A 22,206-nucleotide genomic window follows, 5' to 3' on the forward strand; every position below is an offset into this window, starting at 1 on the left:
CAACTAGAATGCCTTGGTGGGCACCAAGATATCTAAGGTTAGTCAATGAAGATATTAACATGGAACAATAGAGGATTAAACTCCCCCTCCAAGAGACATGCTTCAAAGAATCTTAGAGAAATAAAATCCAATGATAGTCTTATTACAAGAAAACAAGTTGGTTAGTAAGCATGAGGACTATGACTTCCCTTGCTTTCTTAATAAAATGAGAAATTATTACTAAAGCAGCTAGGGGATCTTCAAGAGGGCTAGTTAATGTTTACAGCCTTAAAGAGGTCTCAATTCAAGAGATTCTCTCTTCATATTCTCGATAGGCTTGTTACATAAGTGGTTTCTCTACTAAGCTATTTGTTTTCTCTTATTAATGTCTATGGACCTCAAAACAAGAAAAGGAGACTTGTTGGTCTCAAATCAAGATGATCATGAGAGTTGATGAAGATGTTTGTTCCCATTGGATTGTGACAAGGGATTTTTATGCCGAAATTGACTCCTCTAAGAAGAGAGCGAGGTCTGAACACAAGTGATAATCAATTAGTTTTATCTCTTTCCTTCAAGATTCAGATTTGTGGAACATCAAACCTCAGAGTGGTTGGTTCACTTGGTCAAAATGAAGAAAAAAGGTCAACATTCTTGCAAGGATCGATAGATTCTTGGCATCTTCCCTATTGCTTTATATAGATACCTTCTACTTGAAATTCCTCATATAAGCAGGTTCTGATTACTGGCCTATTTCAAGATGCGTTCCCCAAAAGAGTGCCCTTTTGGTTTGAAAAAGATGTGGTTAGAACATAAGAACTTGGATACAGTTGCTTCTAACTTCTAGAAAGGCCAACACTTTTTTTGAGACAAATATGTATGTTTCTAGTAGAAAGCTAAAATATTCAAATGTCATCTAAAGGAGTGAGACCATTGTGATTTCAAAACCCTATTTCAAAGATCAAATGACCTTGAGAACAGGATGGCGGAAATTCAAAAGTATCTCCAACCCAATGTAATCCCAAATTCTCTAAAGGATAAGATGGAAGAGGTGGTTTAATTAAATAGATGATATTTATAGATGTGAGGACCTGTTGTAACGTTTTCACACATTGCCTCGTTGCAAATGGGGACCCCCTACTTTTTAAGTCCTCTTGGTCTTTTGGTTTTGGTTCATTGGGTCTTTTTGTGGCAGTCTCTTCAATCCCCTCAGTTTTTAGGTGTTTTGGGGTGAATTTGATCAAGTTTGCAAGTCGTTTGAGCAAATTTGGCTAAAGTTTGGAACTCGTTTGGTCCATTTTAGGGTTTTGCCCTTCAGACTTAGATTTGAGGACTTTTCCTTAGGGTTTTGGAAAAATTGAACATTGCATTGGAATCAAGACCCTTCAAGGAAACTACCAATGAAATTTGAGCGTATCCTGAGCAACTTTCTATTTTTAGAAAGTCCCTATTTTTTAGGGATTTCACTATCTCCCGGATTGTCTTTATTTTGTCGAAAATCGAACTTACTATTATCAGCAGTTTCTATTTTTAGGGTCATCTTGCCTCGGTTTGTTGTAATTTTGACATTTTGAAGTACTTACTATTTTCAGTAAGTCTATTTTTGGCAGGTTCTTCACAGGCAGGGGTCCCGACACTGAAGACTGAACATTCCTGAATATTTGTCTAAATCCGGAAAGTTTGAAAAAGAAGACAGTTGATCAAGAATGGCTAAATGTGAATTCATTCTAGAAGTGGAAAGGCATTAAAAAATCTCTTAAGGCACGAAAATCCACTCCAATCCAAGATTATATCATGATCTGGAAAGTGCAAAAATGGCTTTAAGTTTGGAGGAAAGCCAAGCAAGAACCCTTCACCAAAGAAATGCATCTAAAGAAAGGTGGGCGCCAAAATAGGGTCTTGGGGGAATTTTCCTTCCAAGACCAAATTCCTACAGATGGTCTTAATGGCACTCATGTTTGGGAGTTGGGCACCAAAATGGGGTTGTGGAGGAATTTTCCTCCACACCCAAATTCCTTCATTATGTCAATTTAGCACGCAGGTATGGAGGTGGAGTGCCAAAACAAGGCTATGGAGGATTTTTCCTCGCCGGGCAACATTCCTTCACAAGGTGATTCCAATGCCCAAGTCAAGATGAGGAGCGCTAAACCCAAGGCATCATGGAAAGTCAACAAAAAGGTCAAATCCTTCACACCATGGAAACGGAGCCCAAGCATGCATATGGGCGCTAGATTGGGGTTGTGGAGGAATTTTCCTCCCAACCCAAAATTCTTTCACCACATGCTTTTGGTGCTCTGGTCAAGGAATGGGCACCAAACTGAGGGTTTGGAGGAATTTTCCTCCATGACCAAAAACCCTGTTGCATGGGTTTTCAGCGCCCAAACCAGGAATAGAGTGCTAGACAAGGGGTATGGAGGAATATTTCAAAGGCAAGGAATTCCTCCATGAGGTCAAATCAATGCCCAACTAAGGTGGACGGCGCTAGGCGAGAGTAAGTTAGAAATTTCCTTCCAAGGTAAATTCCTCCACAGCATGAAATGACATTGAAAGAAGGGCATGGAGATCAAGTCCAGAATAGAGAAGAAACGAAAATCCCACTAGGAAAGAAGTTCAAAATATCCTTCTCAGGAAGAAAATTCGGCCAAAAGTTGAAGAAATTTCGAGATAGATAGAATTGGTCAAAATAAAGAATTTTATCTATCCTGAATGTCGGAACTCAAATCCTAAAAAATAGGAAATGCAACAAATTGATGAAAAAGCTTCCTTGGAACAAGATGAACTCAAAGGCCACAAAAATTCTTCCCGAATAAATTTTCTCTCTCCAGGAATTTTCTGTCTCCAAAATCTAGGTATACAGGAATCCTTCGGAAGTGGAAAAGATTGATAAAATTCTTCCAAGGCAGGAAAATCTTCTAAAATGTCTTTTGTGAGCCCGAAATGGAAAGATTCTTATAAAGGATGAGTTGGTGACATGCAAAGAGAATATTCTATATTAAAGAAGCACAACTCAGAAACTTATAAAAGTTCCTATAATGGCGGGGTCCATTTGCATGACGAGAATCTATTGAGTACATGGCAGCATGATGGTGCATTTATTGCTAGTGGGCATCTTGACTGAGTAGTGGCATACTTAATGCATGGCGGCTACCATATTCCTGAAAGTGATGGTGCATTCATTGCACAATGGGCGAATTTGAAGGTGATGTTGCATTTATTATACAATGGGTGATCTTTTGCATTTATCATCCATTGACTTGACCAACTCAAACCTTCAAAGGGAAAATCCTTGATGATACTCACTCACAAACCTTCATTCACTTCCTTAACTCAAAGACAAAGGTCTCAAAAGGCAAGACTCCTAACATGACACAAAGACTTCCTTAAACTCAATCAAGACTCGACCCTCGAAGCAAGACCCAGGCCTAACCAAGAGGAAGCTTTTAACAGAGACCCTGACCTGGAACCACAAACTGACCAATTTGAGCCTAAGCAAACCATCCTATCCTAACGAGCCCTCTGGCGACCCTTCAATGCAAAGATTAATAGCCAAAAACCTAAAAGACTAAGCCAGAAAGACTAACCCTAGAAAGCAAAAAAGCAGGGGTCCCCATTTGCAATGGGGCAATGTGTGAATACGTCACAACAAGTAGAAGTAGAGTAGTGCTTTGATTTCAAAGGAGAATGTAATGGTGTTCAATGAATTTCCACGGCTCATACTTTTTGCATCTTGTTGATTATAAGTTGCAGTGTAAAGTTAGCCTAAGCCACTAAATTTGTGCTAAGTTCAATTGTGGATAGTTGTTTGGATTGCACTGTTTTGGGTATTCAAATGCACTTTCTCGATGTGAAAATCCTTCAACATCCTTGGAAGATTGCACCAGCTCTTGTAAAGTTGTAGTTAATCTTGGCGAAGCAGGATTTGGTTTATTTGAAATTCATCCATTAGAGCACTATCTGTTGATATCACTGTCCTTAGGAGTAGATTTAGATCCTTCTAACCCTTTCCCCTTTAATTTCAATTGATTCAAAGTAGAAGCATCATGATGAAGTTCCAACCATAGCAAAGAAGTGAAAGAATGATTCAAACGTAAATCCCCTTGGATTACCAGCATATCACATCAAGCCAATTGAGTCACATCCATTGCATAATCGGAACCTTGGAGTCAGTTGTTTGAACTTATTGCAATCTTAGCATACAATTGAACTTTGATCAAGAGAGAGTAAAGTGACAGATGGTCAGCTTTATTTTGTGTTAGACGTAGTCATAAAAAACATGTCAGCAGGACCTTTTCTAGAAGCTAAAATATACAATCAAATGGATTAAAGAGGTACATCGCAACCCTAACATTAAGCTTTTTCATTTAACTTGCAAAATGAGAAGGCAAAGGAACTATATCTCCGAACCTGGAATTGAGGAGAGCCACACTACAAAAACACTCGGATGTAATCAAGACTTCTCTAGTTTCCTTTTGGACTCACATGTTGAGAGAGAGAGAGAGAGAGAGAGAGAGAGAGGAGGGAGATGCTAAGTTTGTTCCAAGTGTTGTTTGTAACCAGGTAAGATGGGTTCGGATTGCCTTAAGGCAACATCCGAACCCCATACAGGACTGTGTCCTATCTTTAAGGGGTAGCGTGGCCCCAAGACAAGTCCAGCGCCATCCTCCACGCTACACCAAAAAGGCCTCACGCCACAAAATATAAATTGGCACCAAAAAGGATTGAGGCCGACCTTGGTCAAAAGATCCATATAAATAAAGTTAAAGTGCAAACACAATTTAACATCCATGAAATCAGCAAATTAGCTCTGCAACAAGAAGTGTGAAATCACTAAAGCAGGTTGTGTGAACTTATCGAAGGACTGTAAGGCTGTGCGAACTTATCCAAGGACTGTGCGAACTTGTCCAAGGATTGGGTGAACTTATTCAAGAGGATATAGGGCATTTTGGTGCAGTCTTGAAACATGCAAAAGGGCAGATCTGATATATAAAGATCAGATTCAGAAAAGCAAGCTAAGTATTGTATTTGTGCAATAAGAGTGAATACATAATCTGACCTGTGGGTCTTTAATGCTGGGTTTTTCCTCCTTGGAGGTTTTCCCAAGGTATTTGTGTTTGTCTCTTGTTTACTTGTTTCATTTCTGAGTTTATTGAATTATGGCTTACTAAAATATTACAAATCTGATTAACAAACTAGGGCATAATTAAAAGACATAAATCTGATTACTGATCTAGGGCACAAAATTAACACCAAGATCCTATCATGTCCATGGCTTTGTAGAATGTTTGTTTTTACTTTTTACCCTCTAAAGGTCTCCACCAAGGGGATACCCTATCTATTATTTACTATGGTTGAGAATTTGGATACATATATTGTCTTGTGTAAGCATTGAGGCACTTTAAAGGGGTTGAGAGCTTCCTCTATAGGATAACCATGATGCACCAACAATATGTGCATGTCAACATGCTTTTCTCTACACCGTTGGTTTGAGAAGTAAGAATAACCAAGTCTTAACAGATTATTTACATGCCTCAAGTCCAAGTGTGCATAGAGAGAAATCTAGGATCTTCAACTTCAATATTAGGAGGTTGGAGCAAGACTTCCTATGTAGATTTCTCTCCTTTAAAAAAAGAAAAACCCCAAACTCCTAGCTCGATTTTCGTCTTTCTTGAGCAAAGAACAAGTAATATTTATAGAATTCCAATGTGGATAGATCAGATAGATCCAGTAGGGCTCTAGAAGGTTGGAGAGGCCATTGGTTGTCCTTAGTTAGGAGGTTGCTTCTCTTAAAATTTATTTTCCAAGCCCTCCCAATCTATTTTTTTCTTTGTTGCTGGACCCCAAAGCATTATAGCCAAAATCAACTGAAAATGAGAAGTTTTCTTTGGAAAGGTACATGGGACAATTTCCAATCTGCTTCTTGTTATGACCCCGAATTTTAGTAGTAAGCCCTAATACTTATTAAAATTTTAATAAATGAAATTATTGAATATTTTAATGTCATTTTGGGCTGAGCTACGACAAGTTTATGAGTTTGCTTAATTAATAAATAAATAATTTCAGTAATAAGTCAGCTCTAAAGCTGATGGCAGTTTACTCTTAACTGACCCATTGCTTTTGTATATATATATTGTTTATTGTAGGTGTTGGAGGGAGGGAAGAGTTTATGGCGAATTGCATTAATCAAATGCAAACAATGCTTAGCCACCAACCTGAGTATTGAAGAGCTGGTAGGACGTAGCCCTTACCAGATTTCATATTCCGTTTCCATTGTATAATTCAATTATCTTGCAATAATCTGCTAGGAGCAGCCCAAGAGAGTTGAAAAGTTCAGGTGCAGATCATAGCTGAAGGATAAACAATCACTTTGCTTCTGTCTTCGACAGAGAAAAGCTCAGTTACAGCACTCAAGGAGGGAGCCATATATCTTTTAGACCTGGACATTCATACTGGTTGAAGGCCCGATTCTGGAGCAGCTCGAGTACAGACATATCCAGGGAAGAAGCATGGTCATTAAGGAATATAATCTATATGTTCCCAGCCATACCTGTGCCTCTAAACATAATCAAATTGAATTATACTGTTAGGGCATGGGAGACCTGTTGTGAGGTATTCACACATCGCCCCATTGCAAATGGGGACCCCACTTTTTTCCGCTTTCTAGGATAGTGTTAGACTCCTTTTGCTATTAACCTTTGCATTGGAGAGGTATAGTTGGTCAAGAAGCCAGTAGTCAGGTGAATAGCCCTTTTGTGAGGGGTAAAATGAAGTGGTGAATGAATGGAGGAGCCCTTTATATCAAGCCTAGTCAACATTACAGTGTTTCCTTCATCATCCAGATGATTTGAGTGTACTTCAATAAGAGGTGAGACCTGGGAACAAAATTCGACTAAGTATGCTAAAATTTCCTTTGCTCCAGTCTAGGAGCGAATTTTGCTTCCATTGCTCCCCTTTAGGAACGAAATCACTCTCTAGGCTTTCCAAATCACCTAAAGCTACCTCTAATCATCATGTGACACCTTAGTTTGAGCAAAGGATTCAATCCTTGATAAGGAACTTTGAATAAGGTTAAGTGTGGAGGTCATTTCCATTGCTCCTCATTAGAAGCGAAAACCACTTCATTTGCCCTCATCTTGGAGCGAAATCACATTCAAGGTAGGCATTGAGGTTCTTTGGTGCATAGAGACTGAAACCCAAGGCATGAAGTGATAAGACCAAGTTAGAGGATGAATTTGAAGATCATTTCATTTGCTCCTCTCTAGGAGCGAAGAACACTTCCATTGCTCTCCTTTGAGAGCGAATTTCCCTTCCATTGCCTTGGGGTGAGAGCGAAATCCTATCCAAAACAAGTATTGAGGTCTTTTGATGAATGAAAATTAAACTTAAGGTGTGAGCTAATAAGACTAGGCTAAAGGATGCATTTTTGAAGTCACTTCCTTTGCTCCTATTTTGGAGCGATTTTCACTTCCATTGCTCCCATTTAAGAGTGAAATTTGCTTCCTTTGCTTTCCCATGAGAGCGAATTCACTTCTAGAGCCTCACTTAAGCATGATTCGATGTATTTAAGTTGATGGAATGAGAGTAAATGGGTAAAAAGGAGCTAAGCTACAAATAGAAGTCTATTTCCTTTGCTCCTCATTGGGAGCGAAATTTTGTTCCATTGCTCCTAATTGGGATCGAAATTTTGTTCCATTGCTCCTCATTGGGAGCGAAATTGTATTCCTTTGCTTAAGTTTGAGAGCGAAACTGATCTCAAAGCCTTCCTTAAGGTTGATTTGATGCACTTGAAGTGATGAAGGGCGAAATTGGATTAAGTGAGAGAGGACTCCCTTTGCTCCCTGACAAGCGCGAAATTTAAGTGGGAGAGAATTTCACTTCCATTGCCATGGTTTAGGAGCGAAATTCCTCCTAAAGCCTTCTTTGAGGTCAATTTGATATGTTTTCATGTGTGGGTGGCTAAAGACTAAAGGTTTGAATCAATGGAATGAAGGTAAGTGAATGAGATTAAGCTAAGAATCTAAATTGCAATGACTTCCTTTGCTCCTTGATTGGAGCGAAATTCACTTACATTGCTCCTCATTGGGAGTGAATTTCACTTCTATTGCTCCAATCCCAGAGCGACATCATCTTCAAGACATTTGGTGGAAGAAATTTGACAAAGCTTGCATATGGAGAGATGAGTTGATGAATGGAGGGTAAAACAATTTGGCTAAGTATCATAAAATTTCCTTTGCTCCTTTCTAGGAGAGAATTCTTGTTCCTTTGCTCCTCATTGAGAGAAAAATGCTCTTCCTTTGCTCATGAATAGGAGTGAAGCTCATCCCAAGGTTCCTCTTGAGGTTATTTTGACCTATTTTCACCTATGGGTGATTAAAACCTTGAGTTTGAGTCATTGAAATGGAGATAATGAATGAAGTTTTTGACTAAGTAATCACTTCCTTTGCCACTTTGGAGGAGGGAATTTCCCTTTTGCTCATTGAAAAAGATGCATATGCCAAAATTTGCTAAGTGTTGGAAAATTTCCTTTGCTCCCTGAGAGGAGTGAAATCACCTGCCATTGCTCCTTCATGAGAGCGAATTCATTTCCAAGGCACTAATTGAGGGTAATTTGATGGTTTTTGCACAAGGAGACTAAAAAATTTAAGGAATGAATGAGGTACAAGAGATCAATTGATGAAGAGGTGATGGAATTGCTCCTACTTCCATTGCCTACCCTTAGGAGCGACCTCCTCTTATCAAACCTGCAAATCACATAAAATCAGAGATTATATCAAATTAGGAGGTTATATAGAAGGTATATATCATGTGTGTTTGATGCTAATTTCTTTGTTTTGCGGGAGGTGAAGAAAGAAATCAAAAGAACCAGGTTGGAGGAAGATTGGAACAAGTATCTCAGCGAGAAAATTTCAACATCAAGGTCAAGATACAAGGAAGATGTCTTCAAGAGGACTTCGTAGGCAAACACAATGGTATCAAGGAAGGTGTAATATCCCAAATAGGATATGCACTATAATTCTAAAAATAATTTCCTGAATTCTGCCCTAATTAAATGCAAACATATATATGGAACAAATCTGAATCAAGATCATTCAGTCTGCTGCTACAAATCAGAAATTCTGAACCTGCAATTACAATCAAATAGATAGGCCAAACATGTCCAAATACAACTCAGAAATCTGCCATTACACATCAAACCTATCAATAGGTTTCTACATACCAGAATGACATAGAATGATGCTTAAAACCCTTTTGGCGATATTACAACCTGCGAAGATATAACTCTGAAACTCTATGAATCTATCCAAACTGAACAATGAAGCGCAACTGTGAATTCTGAGATGAATTCACCAAGTGGGCTGATCTAGGTTTTCATCCTAACAGCCAAAACCACCAAGGTTTCTGTCCTAGGGTTTGAGAACAAAATCTGCAGAGAGAAAATTATAAAAAGTTTGTCATGAATGCCCTCCTTTTTGCATCGATCCTCCTTTTATAATTGTTTGCCAGCCTTAGATACATTGCATCTAGACACTTCCATACTTAGGCGATTATAATAAAGTTTACATTAATTATTAAATATCACCCCATGAAGACATCGCCTAGTCATTAAATGTTAAGTCTTAAATGGCCCCCTTTTAATGACTTAATGAACAATTATAATTATTCCCTTTTAATTATTTATTAACTCTAGCCAAGGGAATTAAGAAGCTAGAGTTTGACTGCCAATTCCCTGTCAAAATGATGGGACATTGCAGTCCTCCCTTCCCGGAATTGCTGGTCCTCCAGCAATTGCAAGTTAGGATGTTGTAAATCTCTTCTCCTTCCCATGTAGCATCCTCCAAGGGCAAATTCTTCCATTTGATCAAGTATTCAAGCACCACTTTGTTTCTCAACTTCCTCTCTCACCAATCTACAATGCCTTCTGGAACCAAGACCAATTTTCCTTCTTCATCTAGAGGTGGCAATTCAGGAGAAGCAACTATATGCTGACCCAAAACCTATTTAAGACAGGAGACATGAAACACATTGTGTATTTTGCTGCCCTCAGGTAACTCCAATTCATATGCAACCTCTCCTATTCTCTTCAAAATCTTGTAGGGCCCATAAAAACGTGGTTTCAGCTTTTCTGCCCCACTCATCTTCACCGTGGTCTGTCTATATGATTAAAAACCTAGAAACACTAAGTCTCCCACTTCAAAAGACCGCTCAACTCGATGCCTATCAGCATATATCTTTTGTTGATTCTGAGCATGTTGTATGTTTTCTCTAAGTGCTTTGAGAATGTCTTGGTAACTCTGCATAGTCTCCTTAGCCCATGGAACCTTGTTGTCATCGATGTAAATGATGTTCGATTTACATTCAATATGCAAGTTATATTCTACTTTATTATTTTGTTTTCTCTATTACTGAATTATTATATAAATCTGATTGTCTTCTTTTATGTGGCAGGAGAGTAGGAGCATTTATAAATTTCAATGTCCATTCTCACATATTTCATTTGACATATATAGTGGGCTGGGTACAGTCAAGCAATGCCTTGACCGACCATGTCTTTTGGACATAGCCGATCAAGACATCACTTGATCATGCCCCCTCACTATAATGGCGTTTTATTTTACCAACCGGTGCATATTCAAACACCCGATAATTATCGGTGCATGCCAAACGGTACATGGTTATATTAACACTATCTTAACACCCGATATAATCAATGTATGTCAAACGATGCATGGTTATATTATCGCTATCCTTAACACCCGATATAATCAGTGTGAGTTTAATATATCACCCGATATTTAATCGGTGCAAACATAGACTAATATCAATGTCAATCGATAGTCTAACCGATAATCATTAAGTCGTATTTGCAAAGGTTAATTCGACTTGTCAATCGGTGAATACGAATGGATTATCAAATTTGGAATCTATGATAATGAACAATTAATATAAAAGGAATGTTTATCAATTGAATGCTTGAGTTTATTTATTTTAATAATCGATATGATAAATGATTTGAATGAGAGACTTCATTTATCTCTCATTCAATCATTTATCTTACCGAAGCTATCTATACATTAACAATCGAATGCTAAATCCATAAATGATAAAGCTTCATAGCCATACAAAGTTCTGCAGGGTGACATGCCAATGGACATGTGATAGGTGGTATTGTAGCAATACTCACCAAGATAGAGCCACCTCACCCAAGCATGTTGCTGCCCTGAAACATAGTTTCACAAATAGCCTTCAATCCACTTGTTAACTATTTCCGTTTGATGATGGTAGCTGGTGTTGGGTATCAAATCAATTCCTACCAATCTAAACAATTCTTTCCAAAACATACTCATAAATTTACTATCTCTATTACTTACAATGGTTTTGGGCAACCCGTGCAATCTGAAGATCTCCTTGAAGAATAATTTTACAATCTGCAATGTTGTGGAATCTGTAGGAACAGCAAAGAAGTGTGCATACTTAGTGAGCCGATCAACTAATACAAAAATACAATCTCTCCCCTGCACACGTGGTAGCCCTGTGATAAAATCCATTGATATCCCTTCCCATTTTTGCTCAGGAATCGGCAAAGGTTGCAGAAGACTTGCAGGAAATGTGTGTTCTAACTTGTTCTGCTGGCAAGTCAGACATTCTCTAACATGTTGGAGCACAACATCCTTCAATCCTTTCCAGGTAAACCTCTCGTGAATTTGACGATAGGTTTTGAAGAAACCTATATGCCTTGTCGAAGGTGAATCATGTAGTGCCACCAATATTTTCTTCTTCAATTTGGAACCAGGTACAAGATAGATTATGTTTTTAAAATAGATAATGTCATCTATCACTGCATATCTATCATCCTGCACCTTACCATCAATAAGATAACAAGCAAAAGAATCCTTTGAATACTCAACCAATAACTGTGTCTTCCAGTCGACTGCAATCTTTGTGAGGGAACAAAGGGTAGGTTTCGTAGAGAGAGCATCTGCAACAACATTTTTCTTTGCTTTTACATACTCCACATCAAAATCATAGGCTTGAATCTTGCTTACCCATTTTTGTTGCCGCTCATTCAAATCCTTTTGCTCCAAATACTTGAGACTGTTATGATCTGTACACACTATGAAACGAGTCCCAACCAAGTACTGCCTAAACTTAGCTAGCACATGCATGATTGCTAGCATCCTTATCATATGTGGAATAAAGTCTCTCATAGTCCCTCTATTTTCTACTCTCATAAGCGATCGGATGATGATTCTGCATTAACACTGCACCAATTCCCGGTCCCAATGCATCACACTCCAATACAAATGGTTGCATGAAGTCCGGTAATGCCAACACTAGACACGAACTCATAGCATCCTGTTGTGACGTTTTCACACATCGCCCCATTGCAAATGGGGACCCATGTTTTTTGCTCGTTTTGTTCGTTTTCGCTTTGCTTTTTTAGGATTTTGTTAGTTTGTTAGTTGTCTGGATTTAGGGTCAAGCCCTAGGGTTTTAATTACCGTCTTTTCAGGCCAGAATCCAGTCAATTTTGAGAGCTTTTTGAGCTTCCTTTCATAGGATGCAAATTTTGAATGCAATGAATTCGCCAGAATGGTCTAATTTTCAATTGGAATGTTGATGCAGAGCTTAAATTTGTCTAAGTGTTGAAGATGAAATGCGAATTTTTGGCCAATTGAATATTTTGACCAAATTTTGACTTTTTTGATTTTTGATCCTAGGCATCTCTAATGATTTGTTTTCGCCTTGTGAAGTGTTAGAATGTGTAAAATCATGTTATTTTGGCCTGTAGGAGCAAAATCGCTCCTGTCTCTCAGTGAAGGACGGGAGCTCGTTTTCAAATATTTTACTATTCCTGCAGGGTCAAGATGAATTACGAATTGGAAGTGATGGAGAAAGGCGAGATCTTTCCATTGAATATAAATTGAAGATTTTCATGAGCACAGAAATGCCTCCAGGGGAAAAATCGCTCCTGTCCCTCAGTGAAGGACCGGAGCTACAAATCCAATTTTGCTTTGTCCTTGCAAGATTTTAACGTCTTGACGATGTGAAAAGGTCCAAAGAGGTGCATTTTATCAAATGAATATAACTCGAAGCGCTGTCGGGGAGATCAATAGGGTGGCAAGTCCGGCTTGAGTGAGGTCCTGATCCTGAAATTTGGCTAAGTCTGGAATGTCCTGACCCTGAAATTTGACTAAGTCTGGAAACTGAAAAAACCTCCAAAAACTAGATTTTGCAATATAACTCCTGGAGGTCTGAAACCACTCTCAAACATCCTGAAAGTATATATGGAATATAACTTAAAGTATAAGAACACTTATACTTAAATGTTATATTCCATAAAAGTTATCCTGATAGAGAGTGCGAAAAGTCAAATTTCGCCCCCGTCCTTCACTAAGGATCCAGAGCGAATTTCGCTCCTGTCCCTCACTGGAGGACCAAGGCGATGCGCTCCTGTCCCTCACCAAGGGACCAGAGCGAAATTCTTCATAAGGTACGATCTGGGCAAAGATCAAGCAAATTTTATGTTCGAAGGAATGAAAGGAGGCATTGCGAATCCGTTGAATATAATTTTCGAAGATGACAAAGTGAGATGGAGCCTACAAGAGCAAGATCGCTCCTCTCCCTCTCCAAGGGACCAGGGCGATATGATAAGTATGATGCCGTTCCTCCAAGTTCAGGACCTTCCAAGACAATGAACAAGGAGGCAAAGGACGTTTCAAGGCATTTTCAATCGAACGCAAGCATCAAGGTCGTTGCATTGAAGGGATTTGCACTCTAAGACCCAGGATCGCTCCTGTCCCTCAGGAAGGGACCAGAGCGATATTTCCATTAAGGCATCGATTTCAAAAGACAAGCAAGTGTTAAGCTACCAAGAGGATCGAAAGGACGTCATTACACGCATTGAAGATAATTGCAAGTTGATAAAAACAAGAACAAGCTCACAATGTTGAACTTCGCTCCTGTCCCTCAGGAAGGGACCAGAGCGATATTGAGTGTATTGATCAATTCATGCAAAATTACGTTGAGTCAAAGTTTTTTCAAGGTCACACGAGGTTCAAGACATCTTTTTAAAGTGATATTCAAGGGTTTTTAACGTCCAAATGTTATTAATCAAGCTAAGGAGTCTATATCGCTCCTGTCCTTTGGACAAGGACCAAGGCGATTATTGCAAAAACACTCATACTCCTTCAAAGGCAAGTCAAGGCGAGGATGGACGAGGTAAAAAGACATTATTTCGAAGACGATAAACGATGAACCATGGTCAAATGTTACCAACTTGAGCTCAAAACGGAGAAAAGACATGGATCGCTCCTGTCCCTCTCCAAGGGACAAGGGCGATGATCCTTATAACATCCAAACACCTCATGAAAGCAAGTGGGACGTGCGTGGAATGGACAAGCAATGATATTATTCGCCTTACAATGCAAGTTCGAAGGTCAAAGATACAAGATGAACGTGAAGACATGGAGATCGCTCCTGTCCCTCTCCAAGGGACAAGGGCGATGTTAGGCAAAACACATGATATTCTTTGAAAATCACGTTAAGACAAGGACGCACAAGGTTTTAAATGGCATTTGGAAGATGATACAAGGAAAGGATCGTATCAAAATGGAGAATTTCAAGCGAAAACCTTAGGATCGCTCCTATCCCTCTCCAAGGGACCAGGGCGATAATGGTCATGAGATGCACTTGTTCGCACAAGAAAGAAATTCAAGCTTGAAGGACCCAACAAACATCGCAAAATCAACGTGGAGATGAGGACCTTGGACGTAAAAATTGCAAGGATCATGACCAAGGTAATGGATCGCTCCTGTCCCTCAGTCAGGGACCAGGGCGATGAGGTACGTATCTTTCATCTTCAAAATTTGGCGCTCAAACACATTTTTTGAATTTATTTAAATGCTAGAAAAAATCGATATTTAATTAAAAGCATTTAAATAGCGCATGGTATGTATTTATTAATTATTTTTGCCTTTGTAAAAAATCGAAATTTATTAATTAAAAATAAAGGCATTTAATAATTAATTATTAATTTAATAAAAATCAAAAGGGAGCGCTTGGTATTTTAGAAGTCGGCCTTGTTATTTATTAAAAAATCGTTTAATTTGCTTTATTTTCACAAAGTCGGCCTTAAGGTAAGTATGAGGTGAGCGCTATAAAGGGAGGGTGAGAATCTTCATTTTCACATCACCATTTTATCATTCAAATGCGATCAAAGGGAGAAGTGCGAGTGTGTTCAAAGTGCGATTTGGAGTTTACAAAGCAAGGTGGTGCGAACTTGAAGTTTCCATTTGAGTGAAGTTGCCTAGGACGTCAAGGACATATCAAAGATGGCGAAATTGCTAACTTGAAGAGGAGATCACGTCCAAGACTTGAAGGGTGGCGAAGTTGATAAGAGGAACGTTCTTTTGAAGATCACATCAAGACTATCGAATTTCAAATTTTGCCTAGGCGAATTCCTTTATTTTGCATTTTAGAGTTAAGCTCTCAAAGAGGTATGGCGATATGGATTTATTGTTTTGATTTTGAACGTTGATCATCATTGCCTTAATTTTTTTGAATTTTGAAATTTTGTTTTTCCTTAGCTCAGTCGTTTTTAGGAAATGATTAATAAAGGACTTATCATTAAGTTTCCTAAAATTTGCTCTCTAATTTATGTTATGTATTGCAAAATCATGTTACTAACTTTGAAATGTTGTGTAGGCATCAAATGGAGATCTCTTCAAGGAAAATCAAGCCGGATCAAGGACGGTCTTCGCCAGGACGATCAAGCCAGGACAAGGGCGAACTCTTTCAATCCAATGTTCCAAGGCGAGGTACATCATCTTCCTACACATCAAGGACGCAAGGAGTTAGAACAAGGGCTCGTTGAAGAAGCAAAATAGTTCCAGATGAATTAATTAAAGCAAGCTTCTCAACAACATCAAGTTGAATATCTACCAAGTTCCAAGTGTCAAATGAGGTGGCGTCCTAGTCATCATTTCTCCAATCAATGAAGTCCATCTCAGCATGTCCAGATTCAATGTACTTAACTCATGGAAGATGGCACAAACTCCGATGTACCTACCCCGGCTATCCATTGGTCGATTTTTCTAGAAGGGACATGTGTCCAAGCAATACAATTTTATCATTGGTCAAAGCATTAAATGTTATGTAATGGTTGTAACAAACCCTAATTAGGGTTTTCATTGTAAAATCTTGGCCATTGATCTTGAATTGATCTAAGCCATCAAATTGTATTGTGGGCACTATATAAGCCCAGGCATTTCATTTGTAAAGACTAATAATTAGCAATTAGAGAGAATTGTAAATAGTTAGAATAGTTAGAGAATAGTTGGAAGCAATTAGAGTAGAATAGGAGGACAAGGCAAGAAATTGTTGCCATTGATTGTAAACAAATTCCATTTTCATTGAAGTAATGGTGAAATATGTCGTTTTCTTGCAATTTGCATGGTTTCTTGTTGAGTCTTCAATTCTAGATGGTAGATGATTAAATGAATGGAGGGAATGTGATTGATTGATGGTGGAATTCGTACATCCATACTACTAGCAGTTTGTTGATTGCAAACTTGCCTTGTGTAGTCGACTGGAATCGTTCAGCTTAAGCTCAATTTCAATTTGTCGCCTCTTCATTGATATGCATCAACTTGGATGGTATCTATGCCTGCGGTGATGATTTGAACATCATAAAGCTCCCTTAGAAGATCGCACTAGTCTTGTGTAGATGTTCCATTGATGTCAAAACAAGATCTAGTTAGAGTTTCATCAAAAATCAAATCATTGCTCCTACATTCTTAGTATTAGGAATAGATCCTCTCTTCACCCCCTTCCTTTTTCCCTTTTTTTTAATCTAAGTTAGTCAGAGCCTGTGTCCAGCAAAGCAGATCGGAAGTTCAATCATCACATGTAAGTCCCCTTGTGATTCCAGCAAATCACATCATACCACTGGAGCTTGTCCACACGTAGAGACCCTACATCAAAGAACCTTGGAGTCTACCTAACTGATCCTTTACGCGAATCTTCAGCAGTTAGAGACTATTTTCTCAAGAGAGGATAAGATGCCTTTAGGTATTTTATTCTGTGTATGATTGTGTATAAAATACACGTCAACACATCCTTAAGCTTGTCAAAGGTTATCTGTGCACTTTCTGACCATGAGAACGCACCCTTCTTAGTCAAGTTTGTTAGTGGAGAAGCTAACTGAGAGAACCCACGCACAAACGTTTTGTAATATGAACACCGCCCCAAGAAACCTCTCAATTAAGATATGTTTGTGGGTGGTGGCCAGTCTAAGATTGCTTGAATCTTCTCTTGATGCACTTTCACACCATTAGCGCCAATGATATGTCCCAGATATAAGATCTTTGTCATACTGAATTCACACTTAGAGGCCTTTGCATAAAGTGATTGTACCTCCATAATACCCAATGCCACGTCCAAGTGATGCAAATGGTCACTCCAAGTTCTGTTGTAAATTAGGGTGTCATCAAAGAAGACCAAAACAAATTTTCTCAACTACTCCTGAAACACATGATTCATACAAGATTGGAAAGTTGTCGAAGCATATTTGAGTCCAAATGGCATGACCAAGAACTCAAAATACCCGTAATGACAACAGAAGGCAGTTTTGTGAATGTCATCTTCTCTGACACGTATCTGATGATAACCAGAGCGCAGATCTATTTTGGAAAAGTACATGGCCCCATGTAGTTCATCGATCCTGGGTATGGGATACTTGTTTTTTATATTCTTATTTAATGCCCTATAGTCTATACACATGCGCATCATCCCATCTTTCTTCTTAACCAAAACTACCGATGAGGCAAATGGGCTCGAACTGGGCCTAATATGTCCCATACTGAGAAGCTCTTTGATTGTCTTCTCAATCTCCTCCTTAAAGTGATGTGGGTGCCAAAAAGGTGTGGTGATCACGGGCTTTGAGCCCTCTTCCAACTCGATCACATGTTCAAATCCTCTGTCTGGTGGCTGACCAAGAGGTATATCCCCAAAAACTGCACTATGCTTATCTAACACTGTCTGTATGTCCACATGGTATTCTGGTTTCCCACTGGAGGCCGGTTTAGAAGAAACAAAGCATTGTGCTGCCCAATCTACATCACCATGTCTGATAAGGGCCTCCATCCTTCTAGCTAACACCACCATAAGTCCACCATCTGCCATTGCCTTAAGTATTGTCTTTTTCCCATTTACCATGAACTACAACTGCATCTGTTTGAAGTCTTGAATATAACGTTCAAGTGACTCCAACCACTCCAAAACCAACATAGCATCTATGTTGCTAAGATTAATCACATAGAAGTCCCTTGTCAAAGTGTAGCCACCAAACTATATGCTGAGTTGAGGAATTACCTTAGTGCACGTCAACGGAAAACCATCAGCCACTATGATCCTGAATCTCGGAAACTCCTCAACCTGAAGCCCTCACCTCATTACTAATCCTTTGTCAATGAAGTTATTTGTGGCTTCGCTATCAACCAAATACACCATCCTTTGTCCCTTAAGAACACCCTTCAACCTGAAAGGTCTGCTACATGGAACTCCAGATAGAGTAACAATGAGTGGAGTTTCCTTAGTTGTTGAGTCCTCCAATTCAATTTGTGGCTGATCTCCCTGATTAGAACCCTCATCAATACTATGATCCTATTCTTCTTGTTCTTCATCCTTGGAAATCACCTCAATCAGATGCACCTTGCCTTTACCAAGGCAACGATGGCCAGTTTCCCATGGTTCTTTGCAATTAAAACATAACTTCTTCCTGCGAAGTTCATTTCTGGACTCCTAATCTGATTTTGTTGGGAAGTTCTTTTGTGGTTTAAAATTATTTTGCTTTGATTGAGAACCACTAAATATCTTCTTTTGCAGTTGGAAGGGAGGTGTGGTCTCTAGATCCAATGCTAGACCTATGGCATCATGTAATGTGTTAGGCTTGTGAACCTTCACCAACCCACGCAATTTGTCACTTGGGACCTCAACAAATAGCATTGTAACATGCCTTTTTGTCATGTCAGGAAGCATAACTGCAATTTTCTAAAATTCATTGATGTGTGCCTCAACATGACCAAACTGCTTAAGTTGTGCCAGCTCCCTATAATAGACTTCCACATCTTTTATGTCAAACCGGGCAATCAATTTGTTAATGAATTCTTCATAAGAATGAATTAGTGCATGATCCTGAGAAACTAGCCCATGATGCCACCAGTCATATGCTACTCCTTCTAAATGCAATGTGGCAAATTGAATAGCCTTATCTTCTTCCATCGATTTGAGAGACAAGAAGATGTCAAGTTTGTGTATCCAAGATCTGGCACTCATTTGTCCACTACAATCAAAGGTGGGTAAAGGGATTTTATTCGGTGCATCCTTATATTCAGCTGGCTAAGCACCAATTCTACCCTATCCTCTAGTCCTTCCATCTTGCCTATTCATGCGATATCTAGCCTTTTTCCTTTCGCTGATCCATGAACTGATTCAAGTTCATTAACGCTCTAACCTGTTCCGGAAGTGCCATGTAGTCATCATATGCAGCCATCATGTCATCCGTGATAAGAGTTTCCTCAGCTACTTCCTCAGGAATCGCCTCTTCTTCAATTTGTCTAGGTAGAAAAGTAGGGCAAAGAGGTCTGTCAGACCGTGTGTTTGTTGTCTTGATTTTCATGTCCAACATTGCCTCTCCTAGGTACACAACTAGATCTTCTTGATCATGAATGATCCATTCTCATTTGTCCCATAGCTGTGATCATACAATCCTGGAACTATTGCATCATTTGTTGAGCTGTTGTGCAAGAGCTGTCAAAAAGTTTTTCAATTGATTATTCAAGTCCCTTGGTGGGCTTTCATTTCTTCTTTCACCCATCTCTACTTCAGCTGGGGTAATTTCAGCCTCTTGTTGTTGTCCTGACCTACTCCTTGTGTTATATCCTATGTTACCCCAAGTTTCCGGGACGGGGACGGCAGGGGACGGGGGTACGCGTTTCCGGGACGGTGATTTTTTTTGCCAATTTTGGGGACGGCTATATAAAAGTAGGGAAAATTAAAATAAATAGGGAAATTTAAAATATTCATATGAAAACATGGATAAAACATGCACATATCCATTATAGAACCTTAACATATAAGAACTAGTAGAGTTCTTATGGCAAATTTGTGTTAAATTGAGAGTCAAAGTCAAATTGTTTATAGAATTCATTGTCAAAATTCATTGTCTATATGCAGAATTTATGGGGACGTCCCCTAGGAGTCCCCTGTCCCCAAGACGTCCCCGGGATGGGGACGGCTGAAAAAAATATCGGGGACGTGTCCCCGGGTAACATAGGTTATATCTATGCAATCCTGACTCCCTAGAGTGTATAGAACCAATTCAAAATGACATGCAACGGATTATGGGTAACAACCAACCTTAAATTTTGACATGCAGCTGATTAAAAGCAACAAGCAACACAAATTTTCTAACTAGAATTGCTCAGATTTAACATGCAACTATCTGGGTAGTTGCCAAACTGACATGCAAGATCTGGGTAGTCACCAAAACTGACATGCAAGTTCACTAAACTAACATGCACTAATCTGGGTATTCACTAAATTGACATGCAACGCTGAAACTCCAACAGGTTGGCAAGATAACTAGCTCTGATACCACTGTAATATCCCAAATAGGATATGTACTATAATTCTAAAAATAATTTCCTGAATTCTGCCCTAGTTAAATGCAAACATATATATGGAACAAATCTTAATCAAGATTATTCAGTCTGCTGCTACAAATCAGAAATTTTGAACCTGCAATTACAATCAAATAGATAGGCCAAACATGTCCAAATACAACTCAGAAATCTGCCATTACACATCAAACCTATCAATAGGTTTCTACATACCAAAATGACATAGAATGATGCTTAAAACCCTTTTGGCGATATTACACCCTGCGAAGATATAACTCTGAAACTCTACGAATCTATCCAAACTGAACAATGAAGCGCAATTGTGAATTCTGAGATGAATTCACCAAGTGGGCTGATCTAGGTTGGCTGATCTAGGTTTTCGTCCTAACAGCCGAAACCACTAGGGTTTCCGTCCTAGGGTTTGAGAACAAAATCTGTAGAGAGAATTATAAAAAGTTTGTCATGAATGCCCTCCTTGTTGCATCAATCCTCCTTTTATAATTGTTTGTCAGCCTTGGATACATTGCATCTACACACTTCCATACTTAGGCGATTAATATAAAGTTTACATTAATTATAAAAAATCACCCCATGAAGACATCGCCTAGTCATTAAATGTTAAGTCTTAAATGGCCCCCTTTTAATGACTTAATGAACAATTATAATTATTCCCTTTTAATTATTTATTAACTCTAGCCAAGGGAATTAAGAAGCTAGAGTTTGACTGCCATTTGCCTGTCAAAATGATGGGGACATTACAGAAGGTGATTACACAAGAAGCATTTACTTATACAAGGACATGATCCACAACACCAACAGCAAGAAGGGAGGACTTCAAGATATTCAAGAGATTTCGTAAAAAGGAGAAGTCATACAATCATCTCAAAGCAGTTGTGACATCAAGGGTTCATTCCAAGGTAGTCACAAGATCCAAAACTAAGAAGTCAACGTCTATACCTTACACCTCCATGATCGAGACATTCAAGACGATAGTTTCAAAAGAGTTAATCAAAGTTAGAAGATCATCATCATCACTGTTAAAGCTAGATAATTTTGAGTATCAAGAGATATTGCTCAATATTCATTCATGATGATCTGCCAAGTCTACAAGTGCAAGTTGAGGTGGCATCCTAGTCATCACTTACCAATCAAAGGAGTTCCACATTAGCACGTCCGGATTCAATGAACCAAGCTTATCATATGGAGACACAAACTTCGAGGCACCTACCCTTGTTTCCTATTGGTTCAAATTTAGTATTGAACCTGAATGTAAATATTTCATTTAACAAAATAAAGTTTGTTGTAACAAACCCTAATTAGGGTTTTCATTGTAAAATATTGGCCATTGATTGGGTTCAATCCAGGCCATTCATTGTAATGAGCTCTCTATATAAAGCTCAAGCTCTTCATTTGTAAAGATTAATAGAATAGTGTGTAGTCCAAGGATAGATATATTAAAAGATAGAATAGAAGTTAGATTAGGAGGAGGAATTGTTGTTAAGACTTGTAAATGATATACTCTTTTCAATGAAGTTGTGGTGAAATGTGTTAT

The 22,206-nt window shown here is 38.8% G+C and overlaps 1 protein-coding gene across 1 annotated transcript in view; it reads right to left on the reverse strand.

Annotated features, from left to right (window-relative positions):
* LOC131036177 (uncharacterized) overlaps positions 1 to 22,206 on the reverse strand; it is a 119,942-nt gene that overhangs the window by 15,450 nt on the left and 82,286 nt on the right. The gene's annotated exons all lie outside the window — the stretch shown is intronic.

Source organism: Cryptomeria japonica, chromosome 10 (genome assembly GCF_030272615.1).
Source record: "Cryptomeria japonica chromosome 10, Sugi_1.0, whole genome shotgun sequence".
NCBI lineage: Eukaryota > Viridiplantae > Streptophyta > Pinopsida > Cupressales > Cupressaceae > Cryptomeria > Cryptomeria japonica.